The sequence below is a fragment of the Scardinius erythrophthalmus genome, assembly GCF_964197995.2.
Source record: "Scardinius erythrophthalmus genome assembly, chromosome: 2".
In the NCBI taxonomy this organism is placed as follows: Eukaryota; Metazoa; Chordata; class Actinopteri; order Cypriniformes; family Leuciscidae; genus Scardinius; species Scardinius erythrophthalmus.
In genome coordinates, this window is record NC_138222.1 from 3,485,183 (window position 1) to 3,500,778 (window position 15,596).

The 15,596-nt window shown below is 37.9% G+C and overlaps 1 protein-coding gene across 2 annotated transcripts in view; it reads left to right on the plus strand.

The window, feature by feature from the left end:
• Nucleotides 1-9: 9 nt before the first annotated feature.
• ankrd11 (ankyrin repeat domain 11) overlaps nt 10-15,596 on the plus strand; it is a 162,875-nt gene continuing 147,288 nt past the window's right edge. For both annotated transcript variants that reach the window (XM_081358790.1, XM_081358791.1), the window contains exon 1: nt 10-476. The gene's annotated coding sequence lies outside the window, so the exon portion shown is untranslated. The remainder of the gene's footprint in view (nt 477-15,596) is intronic.

The window sequence follows — 15,596 nt, forward strand, 5'->3', positions numbered from 1 at the left end:
TTCGCCGTTGCAGCGGGGACCAAACAGTGACCGCCCATACGCGTCAACCAATCACAGCTCGCGTCTCCGAAGCTCGCGTTCGCTCTTCGTCAGCGCGAGTCGAAACGGTTCGGAAGGAGTCGGACGTTGAGGATTAACTTGAAGCGGAATTTTATTTTTACACCTCAAAATCAAGCCAAATCAGCAAACTTACCGTTACTGAGACTTTTTTTTCAAAGGAACGGATGGAGAGTTTATAACCATTTCTCTGACCATTTCATCGGAGCCCTGAGAGGTTTTAATCATCGCATTTTTGAGGAGGTAATCAGTGATTAGCTTTAGCACGCTGGCGCGAGCGCGGACTGAGATGAGCGTCGCGCGCCTCGGATGTTCCCGCATCGGAGATTGCTGAAGTGGAAGGCCTCAAATGGGAAAAACAAGCATCGGGAAGGAATACCAAGTATAATTTTGTAGATGTAGCTCACGTTTTAAAGAAGGTAAGCATTTTTAAATAGCTCTGTTTTCGGCTAAAAGCCATTTCGTGTCGGAAAACCGTTTGTACGTCCTCTCAGGCGTCGACTTTCACGGTTAGCCCGCTAACGGATTTAGCCCCGTTGCTAACGGGAGTTTGTTTCCCTCCCCCACCCTGAAGTCGAGGAAATGTTTGCGTATTGTTGAAAATCTATATCTATTTTGTCAGACTGTGCAAATGTATTCGTTCCTGCGCCTTGTGTAGGTCTAAAATGATGAAGGTTTGTAGTAACTGAAGGCGAGCGTGTGAAGCTGGAGAAATGAAAATAATCCTCGTCATGTTGTCGTTTTCTCTCTGGGAATCGGATACGGTCAGACAGGCTCTGCAGAAACCAGCCACGGGGATGGGCAGCTTAATATATATGTATGTTTCAAGGGCACATATACGAGGAAATATTGTCGCCTATGTGCTGATATGGTTGCAGGGATTATGGAGATAAGGTCTGTAATAAAAATTTGCTTTGGGTTACCAGTGCACCATTCTGACTATAAATATTAGATCACTGCAACACTCTGTTGTGATGATTAGATGTGTTTTTTATTGTATTGACCATATATAGTTGGTGATATGTATTCAGTTTTTGTTTGGTTTTCAATTCCCGTATGTTTAAGGGGGGAATTTGACTGTCAAGTAAAAAACCACATACTTTTGTAGAATAATAATAGCATTCACACAAGATCAGAGAAGGCAGATGCAGTGCAACAATCATACTATTTTACTAGGGATGCACGATATATCGGCCAACATATGTAAATTTTTTAATGTTATTGTTATCGGCTCAACAAAAAATGTGGCCAATATATTAAAGTTGATAAATAATGGATTATTTCCTTCAGCTGAGACACTTCAGATGCGTAATATTCGCCACAAATTGCTTGAAATAGGATTGGAATCACTTTGAAAAGGAAAATACAGTAAAGTGCAACATGTGCAGTGCAAGTCTGTCATATAGGCTGCATAAAATTATAATGAGAACATCCTTATAATTGTGAGCTTGGGATATGAGACTTTTGTTTTAGTAATCAGGCTCTCAAAAATTATATAAACATTTGGATTTAGATTTATCGGGCAATATATCGGTTATCGGCTTTCAAATATAAAGAGTTATCGGTATTGGCATCAATGCATCCCAATATTTTACCACAGAGAATACTTTTTCATTGCAAACTCGTTTTATGTAGCTTCTCATATTAAATGTTTCTTGCTTTTGCTTCAGGACATTAGTAAGAGCCGAACTTCACTATCTCTTCTATGTGATGTGAGGAAGCCAAGGCTCTGAAAACACATTTCGGGAAAACTGCATGTGGATGTGACTCGTGGACGTGCTTGTTTAGACATTATGTGGTGTGATTGTTTACTTCAGCGAGGAGTTGCACCGAAGCAGAGCCTTGCAATACTTCTTTAAAGGCCGATGTGAAGGATGGAGAGAGAATCTGTGTAAGTTTGTGATGAAGTAAACAGAGCTGGTGTTGGTGCAGTGGAAGAACACTGCGGCGTTGGGGCGTTAGCACACACACTCTCTCTCTCTCTCTCTCTCTCTCTCTCTCTCTCTCTCTCTACATACTCTGCTGCCACTTTACATCCCTCCCTTCCTCACGTTTGTTTAATTCTTCTGAGCTCAACTTTTATGCAGAGTCGTCTTACGCAACCATGAAACTCTGTTGACTTATGGCACTTGTAGACTGTTTACCAGAAGGTGGTTTAAAAGCACTAATCTGGATTTAGCTGAGGATCCGTGGGTGTTTGTCTGAGGTTGTCGGGCCTGTTTGTCTACCCTTGTGTTGTGAGAGTCCTGCTCATTGTTTGGCAGAGAGGGGAAATTGACTTTTGTCTGGGGTGTGGGGTCAGGAATGGTGTTTCAGAAAGCTTTTTCTTTGCATTTATGATGGCAGTCTTACTCAACCGTAATTATTTGCTCTTTCTCAATGCAGCCTTTTGAGAGCGAATTCTGTGCCGTTGACTCATGGAACATGGTCATCTCCGATAGTTGCAGATTAAATGTTATTTAATGTATGATGGTGGTGTTATGAAGGTCAGCATATATGATGTCAAAGCATTTTTCTGGGTTTGAAACAAATCCATGCTCCTCCGTCACCATGAGAATTGACATATTTCGGTCTGCAGAGACATGCATTTTTTGGCTTAGCGTTCCTCATTGGCGGGCTTTTGCAAACATGAGCAGTTCTTTAAAGGTAGGGTAGGCAATTTCTGAGAGGCTAGCAATAGCAAGTTAGCTTTTATAAGCATGCGATCCCACTCTCCCTTCATAAAAAGCCACGCCGCCTCAAACACATCAACACACACAGAAGTGTCTCACAAACCCACAACATTACAATAATAATGATCGTAATCAATTTAAAGATCTGTAACTTGTACCACCTGACTGCTGCAGATTCATTTCGCCGTTGATTTTTGTAGGACTGGGTAAAAAAATATCTTTCTTGATTTTAATCAGTTCTCATTTTTACGAACCGATATCGATTCCATGTCCATGTTATGGTTAAAAATTGCATGCCTTTTTTGCCTGCGCGTTCTGTGATGACTAGCCCTTCACATCTTTTATGTTGACGTAATGAAATGAGACGACGCGCATTGGAAAAACCTCACTGAGTTCGAGCGAGCGACAGAATACACACAGGGACATCAAGGATCAGCTTTCCATGTCACAAATGCATGTCAAACTGAAAAATATCTGGCCTTTTCAAAGTCCTCATCTCTATCGAGCTACAACGCTGATGGTTGAGCCAGAAAGAGAGAAAACGACGGAGACGTGTCAATGAATGAACATGCAAATACTGTAAAAGTGCAGGAGGGCAGCGTCTATTTCATGGGTGAACCACTACAGATAAAAATGTCAGCTATGTGGACGCGAACTAATCATTCACAATTCACGTTTTTAATTGATACTGATATGGATTCTTATTCTCAATATCTTTTAATCTTTGCTGTTTTCTGTTACTGCCTGAACTTCTCATTATTTGTAGTGAAGCATCCATAATCGCAGTAAGATTTGTACTTAACTGTCACCTTTAATGTTACTTTTAATGTGCTTGTAGTAAACAATTAACCTACTTTCAGCTTTCAAATTCTGCCAATTTTATCACGAAATACAAGCACACAATAACTGTAAATCGAATCGTGAAATTTATCAATACCCAGCCCTAAGTTTTTGGTCCTGAGACTTCCACAGAAGAGATATGTACATGTTTTAATATTTAGACCACCTCTATTATTGATTGCCATCAGGATGTGAAGAGAGTTTCAACCAGTATAACAAGAAGTGTTTATAAAACAAATCGCTTTCTCTACTTTTAAGGACAGCAAGTTAAGAGTGATCTATTAATGTTTTGTAATGCTTTGGTTATTACTTTTCACGGTTCCCACGCTAGTGGGAAAGCTTGAAATAAGAGGGAATGCAACAAGTGTTTTTCCAGGCCTGTAAATTTCTGTAATTTATATTTTGAAAAGTATGTCTGCAAATGATCTCTTAGGACGCTATCTTACTGCGGACTGGGTCTCGGCAACAAAATCACAATACGTATCAGTGTTTCCTTTAGGATTTTTTTTAGCAGTGGGGGCAGGTCTGTCCGAACAACCACCCCCCACCCCCCACCCCCCAAAAAAATTTAGGAGCACATACAATTGAAAGGGTTTTTTTTTTCCTTTAATGACACAATATTATTGTGCCACATTGTGTGACAAAAGTTTACCTTATGAACATTAAATATTTTCAGTTTTAGAAAAACAATTACACTGGCTGTCATAAAAAAAATTGCATTAAAAAAAAAAACATTCATACATTTCGTGCCTCACTAGTGATTTTTGCTTGAAGTGTGAATGTCCGCGCACAAACATTGGCCCTGCAGGGTTTTACCTGACGTCAAAAATGGTCTTCGCTGGCCAACACTTAAAAAAAAAAAAAAGCTGTGATTTTACCTCTGGATTTCATAGCTTTATAAGATAAAATCCTTCTTTAATAGATTATTTTGGTATATAATCATATCAATATAAAAAAGCAGGGAGAAAAAGTAGCATTAAAAAGTTTATTTTAACTAATAGTCTTATTTTCTACCATCTACAATTGAATAGGCTACCATTCAGTTGTAAATGCTGTAGTTTATTAAGGCTAAATCTTGCTAACCATATAGGCTGTACTAAAGGGGGTAAGCACACCTTACGGTCTTATTTTAAGGTGTTCTGTAAATTATTTTTTTGAAACACTTTACAATATGGTTTGATTTAACATTAGTTTATTACTAACATTGACCATGAGCAATACATGATTCTGAATGTATTCATCTCTTACTAAAAATACAGCTGTTTATTGTTTGTTCATTAGTTCACAGTGCATTAACTAAATGTTAACAAATACAACTTTTGATTTCAATAATGTAGGCTATTAAATGTTGAAATGAACATTAGCAAAGATTAATACATTCTGTAGAAGTGCAGTTTATTAAAAGTTAATGTTAACTAATGTAGTTATAACTAGAGTTTAATGAATGGAACCTTATTGTAAAGTGTTACCGATCTGTTATACACCGATTCAGACGTCTCGTGAGGTCAGTGTTGGAAAGATCAGTCGTTAACCATTCAACGTGGAACCTTGCTTCGCAAAGAGAGTGGTCGCGCGCACGCGACCAGAGGGTGCGCGCTCTCTCTCTCTCTCGTTCTTTCAAACATGCACCCAGCTGTCACAAGCGCAGCAGTTTATCTACATTACACACCGGTCAAATAAGACTTTGGCGGGACAAAAATTCGCTTTGACGGCCGCCAAAAAAAATCTTTGATCGGGTCAGTCGCACAAGTGCGCCTAAATATCTTTTCATGGTCGCACACAGACATATTTAGGTGCAAATGCGAGTGAAATGGTCGCACTGTAGAGCCCTAACGTTACCGTGGCGGCAAAAATTTTGCCGTGGCGGGCCGCCATTAACTAATCAACATAGAGGAAACACTGCGTATATTACGATACAGAGGTACTGTTACGTATCACAATATGGGTCATTATTGACTTAATTTTCTCCTTATCAGAATTTAGTGTAACAGTTGTTTATTGAATATTGTGTACAGTGCTGGTGCTATGAGTAGTTTTCATAATTTTGAACATTGGGTACTATTTTTTTCGTAGTTTATTTGTAAATCATCTAAGGCCAGAAATTGTAGTGTACAATTTACACTTCAATTACAGAGGGTAATGAATTCAAAGAAATAGGGATGCGTTGATCATGATGTTTCATGTTTTTGGTGTGTTTTTGTATTTTTTTATATATGTACAGTAGGGCTGAACGATATGGACAAAATTTCATATCTCGATTTTCATGCCAGATATCTCGATATCGATACAATACGATATGACTACGTAAATACTAAAAAAACAATACATTTAGAGTTTGTAAAATACACACTGATGTCTATGGAAGAGGTAATAATAATCCTTTCTATTATAATTCGACACGTTTTATTCATATCAGATACACATTGTGTAAGTAACTTCAATGTTTACTCTATTCTATTCCCAGTTCACCAGCCACTTACTTTTAAGTATTTCGGGAGAAGTGGATGAATTCACATGTTGTAAACATAGAGGTTGTAAATCCAACAGATCCGATTCTCTGAACTGCGTCTGCGGCACAAACTAACACGGCGGCGCCTATCGCGCATACAGCTCAACTAACGCGATCGTTATAAAGGTGTTTAAACAACAATATACTTCCACTTGCATGTATTTGACAATCGGAATATCAGATATTTCATGCCATAGCTAACACATTTGTGAATATTCAGAATAAAAAAGGAAAAATGACATAAAAGCAGATCATCATTCATTCAGCGCTGTTGCTGCTGCGGTGTGTCACGTGACAAGCAATGACGCGTCACCATGGAAACGCCACCCCCCCCCTCACAATAGTTCCCACGTCCCTGGTAGTCTGTGCGCGCTGGCTTTAGCGGTGCATTCAAGGGCACTCGTAAAACTGATGTTTGTTGTGACTGCCAGAGTTGTATGCAGGGCGAGCGCGGAGAGGGGAAATCTATATCGTCTATATCGTTGCTTTTTTCGATAGTAATATCTTGAAAGTTCATATCTCGATATAGATACGATAACGATATATCGTTAAGCCCTAATATACAGACAAATGTACTGATTCCGATACCGGTTGCTGATTTCCCCCCTTTTCTTTGTTGTTTATTTTCTCTATAACTGAACAAACTGGCCTCAAACATTAGAGGAAACTTGAGAAAACCACTGCATTCCGATCCAAACAAAGATGCTACACACATGTAATATGAGCAGTTGTTTTTGATTTAAATTAGATTGTATAATTTCAAGATTTAAAGCAACAACAGAATGGACTAAATCTGCACAAAACTAAAACAGCAGACGGACTGAATGAAAAGGCTTTTTATTGGTAAGGAACGGTTCCAGTTATGTTTCCACTTGAGCCTCGTACAGTACGGCACGATTACAAACTGTTCTTGGCCTGGATTTCTCAGCACGGATGGAGTGAAACGGTTGAGAGAAGAGAACGGCTTGGCCGACAGTGGAAAAGGGGCTTTTGTAATATATCCACATAAATGGCATGCAATGCAGTCCAGAATAGAGATCAGACAAAATAAAATAAAAATCTGATTCATAGCAGGCTGACTGGTGCATCTCTACTTAGAAATGTTCACATTGCTGGTGCAAATTAATGTATCTCTACAATTATGAAAACTGATAATAGACGAGAAGCTTCTCCCAAAAAAAGCTAAAACAATATTCAATGTCTCCAGCTCATGTGTTCCAGTTAAAACAAGAAAGAAATCATGTACTATCCCAAACCCAAACATTTAATGTTGGACAGAGACATTTTAAAGTTTGTGCTGAATTGTAGATGTTTAGATTTATATTATAGTTCATCTCAACGGTTTTCTGGCAGATTTAGGAGCAGCAAATGGCACAAGCGGGAATGAACACAGGCTTGCTGCATCACACTTTTATTTGAGCAGAATATCGCACTGAAGATCTCTGAAGGCTGCTTTCTCAGTGGAGTGTGTGTGTGTGTGTTTTTGCATAGTTGCCAAGTTGGGAAAGTTCTGTTGCAGAATATTACTGTATTTTGTTAGTGTAAAACCCTAATTGGGAAATTGGTATCTGGCATCCTTAAATGTTTACTTCTGGGTTAAGATGAACCAAGATGTAGCCAATTCTATTATTAATCTATTCATTTATATTCTGTCCATTAATTTCAGAAACTTGCAAAATGTTTTCAACGCTTTTTTTAAAAGTTTTATTTAGTTTAATTTGTGAGACACGTTAGCCGTAGTGCGTAACTTACATTTCACAGGTATATTCTTCATCTGTAAATGTGAAGAAAATCATGCAAATATTTCCATTTTCGACATCAGGGAACGTGTACGTGCGCACACAGAGCGCAATAGAATATGAGTGAAATAATTCTACTTTTTCTAAAATAGTTGGATATAAAATGTGCCATATGTACAATTTCGAGTGTCTTTTTATGATAACTGTAAAGTTTTTCTGTTTTTTGCAGCAGCGCTTTATATTTCTATGGCGTCTCTGTCGAAGAGTAATTAGCTGGTGAAGTGGATTTACTTATAGAGTTAAAGAAAGTTATCGTGAGCATTGTAATGTTTGAAGCAGATGTCATAACAAATGTCAGTAGACCAGGAAGATTTTGAAATCTTCCTTCACATCAGTTCGTTAATAAATCAGTTCATTCATAAATCCGTAAGATCTTACCTTCATGCTGTGGAAATACAAACCGGAAGACTGAACGCAACGAGCGCGGCGCTGAAAAGGGGCATACATGATTACATTAACTACATTATGTACTTGATTACATTTGTTTTCATAGCTTTCAATATGAACATTGTTTGTAGGACAACACCGGGCGAAAAAAAGTACAAATACTCGAATCAGCAGGGGATAGGCCTATGTGATGATATATCGTCCCATTGATGTATTCAACACAGCCTTAGTGTTACTAAAAATTATTAACCTAAGAAGTATAATTATTTAATCTATTATTGCCACAAATGGAAACCTGAATGACCTGAAAGAGTCTAGTAATGACACATGATTGGTTGATGTTGAACTCTTAATGCTGGCATATTTCACCAATAAATGTATGCATTTAGCAGACGCTTTTATCCAAAGCGACTTACAAAAGAACAAAAGCAATTCATCAAGGAGCCGATAATATTCGTAATATACAAAGCCAGGTTTATTTGACAAATAAATTAGGAAGCAAGCTAGACAAGAGGAGAAATGCAGAGAAGAGGGAATAGCGCTGCATCAACTAATCGACAATGAAAATGAAATTTAACATTGTGCGTGGAAAACCTCATCCAGTCACATAACTAAGTGAAGAGTGAAGGTCACAGAGGAAGCTTCTATGGGAAAAGTGCACAATCCAAGTGGCCCAAAGCATGAGAATGTTGTATATTAATTGCTTAAACTCTCTGTCAGGTGCTTTGTGTATTGCTAAATTGGTTTCAGACATGGTTTAAGCATAACTTATGTTTGATACTTACATCCTTATCTGTAAATGTTACAAACTCTGTATAAAGGCTCATCTTGACAGCATGCGAATCCTCTCAGTTCACTGAACGACTCCACCGGCACTCGCATGCGCATCGAACAGATGGAGTGAAATAGAAAAGAACTGTTGAATCAGACAAGAAGAAAAGAAGCCCAGTTACTGTTGAATGCCAACATGTTTTTGTTCATTTTTTATAGTTGGAGCCCTACTCGCCTAACTTTTAAATCAGAATGAATGTTGATTTAAAGGCCCACTGAAGTGTCTTGGAACGCGCAGCTTTGTAAAATGATGCATTGATGTAATCTCCACTGAAACAGGAAGCTAAGGCGGGATGAATTGAATGGCCACGCCCCCTTTTCAATTAGCCAATAGCGTTTAGATTACCCCACAGACTGACAGCACCATGGAAGCGAATCCGAGCGATGATGATGAGATGATACGTTGGATTCAATAGTAGAGGATTCATTCATTTCATTCTTAACCAGCGTACAGTTGTTAAACGGAATAAAACTCGAGCATTTGAGCATCCGAACACACACCTTCAACCCATATTGCCCTGTGACATGTCAACGCTTGCTTTGGCCAGGTGGTATTTATAGCATAGGGGGCGGAGCTTTAGATTCTAGAGAGCATTTGATTGGAGAGAAGATGTGATGAGAAGCTGAAGTCCACGGTGATGTCATAAAAATCCCTGATCCATTTTAGCAGAATAGATAGATGCACTTTTTTGATGGATAGATGCACTTTTATGATGATAGATGCACTTTTATGATGGACAGATGCACTTTTATGATGATAGATGCACTTTTATGATGATAGATGCACTTTTATGATGATAGATGCACTTTTTTGATGGATAGATGCACTTTTATGATGGATAGATGCACTTTTATGATGGACAGATGCACTTGTATCATGATAGATGCACTTTTATGATGGATAGATGCACTTTTATCATGGATAGATGCACTTTTATCATGGATAGATGCACTTTTATCATGGATAGATGCACTATTATGGACTTCAAAACAGAAACAGCAATTCACTGCCATTATAAAGTGAAGAGCCAGGACATTTTTTAATATAACTCCCGATTGCATTTGTCTGAAAGAAGAATGTCATATACACCTAGGATGACTTTAGGGTGAGTAAATCATGGGCTAATTTTCATTTTGGGTGATCTATCCCTTTAAGGCTAACATATTCATGCTAAAAGCTAAAAAAAAGTATATTTTGATTTCAGGGGGCCTTTAAACTTATCTCCCCACAGTTGGAAAGGCTGGTGCTCGACAGGAGTGGTTCGAGCCGCTGCTCACATGACATTATTGTGTGCTGGTTTCCTTTGGCCTTCCCCTTCCTCATTGCAGAGTGTCAGTGTCTGTAAACAGGAACGCTCACTCTCCTCTCTCACGTTTCACTTCTCTCTTGCGGTGTAAATGTTTTATAGACCCCTCTATACTCCTTGCAGCCAGATGCCATATAAACTTCTTTGAATCTCTCTCTCTCTCTCTCTCTATTCAATTCAGTTCAATTCAATTCGAAATGTGCTTTATTGGCATGAGAATTGTTTCAATGTATTGCCAAAGCATTTCTAATTTTTACGGTGAATCATCATACATGTACATAATTATTTTTAATCTGGGTTTCTCCCTCATTTGTGCTTCAAGGTCTTGATTGTGGCATTTTTTTTGTTGTGGTATTCCCATAATACTTTTTGTCTTTTACGAGTTTAATAAAGGAACTGTCTCGTCTTCTCTCCAAACAAACACATCTTTAAAGAGTGATGGTCTTTAACGTACGTCAGGTGACCTGTAAATGTGAAAACACTCTTTCCATTGCAGTTTTGTGAAATATTCCTTTTTCAAACTGCCTGAAAAACCTCCTCATGCCTCCTCAAAAAATTTTGCGATTTTTTTTATATTTTATAATTAGGACATCTCATTTACCATAATAGTATTATGTCAGATGCACAATAGTCATACATGACACAAATCACAAACAAAATGCATAAAGCTTGTTTATTTTGGTCTAATCAAATTAACTTTTAAAACAACCTATGGACAATTTTTCTACCTGACCTATGTAAATATTAACAGCAGGTGTAGTAATTTTATACTGTAGAACTGTGTGTAAATCCTGAGTTGAGGCTTCTCCTGAGCTGCAGAAGGCAACCAGTTATTTATAGTGCGGTGTTTTGCATGGCGTCCCCACTGCGTATAGCAACGCAATACAAAGTGACAGTTCGAAAGGGAACTACACGGTTACTATCGTAACCTCATTTTCCTGAGACTAGGGAACGAGTATTGCGTTGCCGGCCGCACTATAGAGACCTGGCAAGTTGTCGCTTCAGTCGTTAAACCTGCTAAAATGGCATTTTTCGGGGACTAATATCATAGACGGTAAAAGAATAATATGGGCTAAGGCCGCGCCCCATTGGCGGGCTCTGACGTGTAATGGCGTGATGCTAGCTCATTGGCGCACACGTCAGAGGCGCCCGCGCCATTGGATGTGCAGTTTCCGCAGCACAGCCAATGAGTGAGCCAGACACTCACTGTGCAGCTGCAGCCTTCAAAATGCGCTTCAGTTAATCGAGGAAGAGGAGTTTCCCCTTTTCCTGCAACATCTGTATCCACGTAAAAATGCATTGAAACTTTAATTAAACTAGAGATATTTCAATTGGGTGATTATAATTTAATGTTTTGTGAGGTATTTTTCATTTTTTGTGATTATTTTGCGGTTAAATTAGGAATTATGCAGGATCGCAAAAAAATGCGACATTTTGTTTTTGCGTTGTATTCAGCGATCGCGGAATCGCGAAAAACTGGAGGGACTGATAAGCAGAGTGGACTGCCATAACATCAACGAAAAACATCACTGCAGGCTTCAACATGGCTGTGTTTACCATTAGAAATGGCAAGAAAAATTTCGTTTGTAGATCGAAGCCCGAATCTGTTTCTGTATGCATGAGACTGTCTGAATACCGGCAGAATTCACATTTCTGTAGTAAAAAGAGACACATTATGCAGAAGTATAATTTGCTGTCATGTGTGTGTGTCAGAGCCTGCAGTCGCTGTGTGACACGCGTTCTCTGCGGGCGTATCGTGACGAGCTGGGCGCGCTCCGAGAGAAGGCCGTTAAAATTTTAGTTTTCGACACTTGTGTTGGTTGGTCCGATCGATTTTCGAACGTAAAGCAGCCCTGGCTGCTAGTAGGATACAATCTCTTTTTTCAACTAATAAATGTTGAAGTTGTGTTTTATTGTTTCATTTTATGAAGTTAGGGCAAAGTATTTCAAATTTTGTAAAAGATTTCTCTCTAATGTCCTCATAGTTGGGGCATCTCTCCCTCCCTCCCTCCCTCTCTCTCTCTCTCTCTCTCTCTCTCTCTCTGTCTCTCTCTCTCTCTCTCTCTCTCTCTCTCTCTCTCTCTCTCTCTCTCTCTCTCTCTCTCTCTCTCTCTCTCTCTCTCTCTCTCTCTCTCTCTCTCTCTCTCTCTCCCTATCTCTCTCTCTCCCTCTGGAAAAGCACAGATGCACGCAGTGCTGCATGGCATCCTCCCACAAACACCTGGGACGGGGCACTTGATGTCGGGGTTTGACTGTTTCTCAGCCTGACGCCTCTTCTCTTGGGCACAGGTTGTGCTTCCACTGCAGTGCGTTTGATAACATTTCTCCCCAACTCTCATACATCAAAGGAGACACTTCTTTCTCCCCTGCTCTCTTCTTTGCCGCATTTCTTCTCTCTGTATATTATCGCTCTGTGGTTTCTTTTGATCTTTCAGTATCAGCTCTTATTGAACCGAGGCTTATCTCTTAAACCTGTGTATAGACGTGATAGTATGCTCTTAGTCTACAGTGCTAGTATATCTCATCATGGCTTCAATATACAACAAAATATTTAAAAAAAAAAGTAGTAAAAGTATTTCATATTAAAAGGGCACATTTAAGTTTACAATTGAATTACAATTTAAAGCAAATCTACATGGTATAACATTTCCATGATAAAATATATGTATTTTTCTTTACTGTATTTTCATAGTACAATTTTCATAATTGCTAAAGGTAGGCGTGTTTGTGAGGGGAAAACTACCAATAATTTTACATTCATAAACTATTATTTCCAGAAAAAACTGTTGAGTTGAGGGCACCTTTATGTATTTTTTTAAATATAACCATATAACAACAAACTCACAGAAATCTTATCATTAGAGACTACTAACAACTATCATGAACAAATCAAATACTGGAATGTGTGTAACCAAACAGTTGATGGGCCTAATTTACTATCATAGTATGGAAAAAATACAACTGAAATCATTGAGGCTCATCAACTGTTTGATTACCCATATTCTTCAAAATATCATCTTTCTGTTCAGCAGAAGAAATTAATTCATACAGGTTTGGAATAACTTTTGTATTTTTTTTCAATTTGTTTCCCCTTTAACCTAATTTATGCTTATGTTTTATTCACTTAAAACAGGAAAAACATGTTTTGTATCTTAGGGTTGAATCAGTTACCAGTTTGATCATGAACCATGATAAAATTCCTGGCGGTTTGTATTACCATTTCATGTAATACAAATCGCTGTAATTTTTCAAATCGCTGTAACCAAATACGGTTTATGATAATTAAAATAGTTATCATATAAACAGTATTTGATTACAGCGATTTGAAAAACACATGGTAAATAAATGGGTGACTGTCCAGCATTAAGCAACGTTAGCAACCGTCTCAGGCGAGCGCAGAATGTAGCGTGAGTTTCAGTTTGAGTGCGAACATGGAGGAAAGCTGTGAGAGGAAATTATATGAATGTATGAAAGAATTATATAAATATATCTCTGAAAGGGACTAACTCTGTCTTCAGAACAGTTTCATTGACATTTTCTTTTCATCTTCCCGCCGTGTAATGCCTAATAAAGTAGTGTTTATAAGCGCAGTGCTGGTTTGTTTGTTTCTGCTTTTCCATAAGCGCCATCTACTGTCAGAGAGTGGATTTTCAGGTTGTCATTCAGCCTGTATGCCGTTTTTTTAAGGTTTATCATTTTATAAAACTTTTCAAAGCTTTATTTGAACATGTTGTACATATTAGTATATATATAAGATGTTATATGTAGGTGTGCAATATATATAGGCTAGTCTATGATAATATCAGGGTTCATACAAGGTGCTTGAAGTGCTTGAATTTGACTTTTTGAAATCTTAAAAAGTGCTTGAGCTATTGATAGACTATAGGCGATATTAGAAAATAGTGTTTAGTTTTATTGATAAAACAATCTTTTCTCACCCGTCTGATATTGAGATTGAGCCATTTCACATGGCTATGAGCGTGATATTGCTCATATAAATATTCAAGTATATGATACAGCTTTCATTCTTCAGCTCAATCATATATTCATAATAAAAAAAAACAGGTTGAATAAGAAAAGTGATATCTTTGTCATCGTATCCTTTTAATGGTTAAAGTGACCACACTTTATTAGTACCTTTTTATTTTTATTTATCCATTTACCTTTTTGATAAGTGAGATCTCTGATTGTAGTCTTTGAAAACCAAAGTAGTGCTTAAATTCCTTGAAAGTCCTGGAATTTAATTTAACAGGATCTGTACGAACCCTGTAATATTATTATTATTATTATTATTATTATTATTATAATGATCAAAATGCTCACAATCATATGACATTTTCATACCGTTTCATCTCTTGTATCTAAGAATTTCAGTTTATAGCCTGTTGATCAAGTGAAATTCAGCTGTTGATGCATGTTGATGCTGAGTGTGTGGCAGATGTGAGGAGGGTCGGGAACACGGGAAGGGATTGGGCAGCAGGAGAGCAGTTTTGATTGGATGTGCTGAAGGCTGAGTAATACACAATCCGTATATATGCGGCACAGGCCATGTTAGCTTAATGTTCACCAACAGATATTTGTCTTATCTGTTATATGTGACCCAGGACCACAAAACCAGTCATAAGGGTAAATTTTTTTTTAAATTAAGATATAGGCCTGTATATATATCATCTGAAAGCTGAATAAATAAGCTTTCCATTGATTTGCATAGGACAATATTTGCCAGAGATTCAACTGTTTGAAAAATCTGGAATTTGAGTGTGCAAACAAATCAAAATATTGAGAAAATCGCCTTTAAAGTTGTCAAAATGAAGTCCTCAATTTTGCTGCATCCACTCACAAAAATAAAATTTTGATTTATGTACAGTAGGAAATTTACAAAATATGTTCATGGGACACGATCTTTACTTAACATCCCAATGATTTTTTGCATAAAAGAAAAATCAATTGAATTTTGACCCATACAATGTATTGTTGGCTATCGCCAAAGAATATACCCGTGCGACTTATAACTGGTTTTGTGATACACAGTCACATATCACACAGTAACATATTGATCCTGGTATTTTTTTAAATAGTTTTATCTGTTGAAAATATCCTGCCTCAATTGGATTTTGTGTTTCCGGATTCAGCCACGACCTTAATGTCCTGCTGCGCCATCTCGAACACATCACAGGACAGCAAATTTCATTGA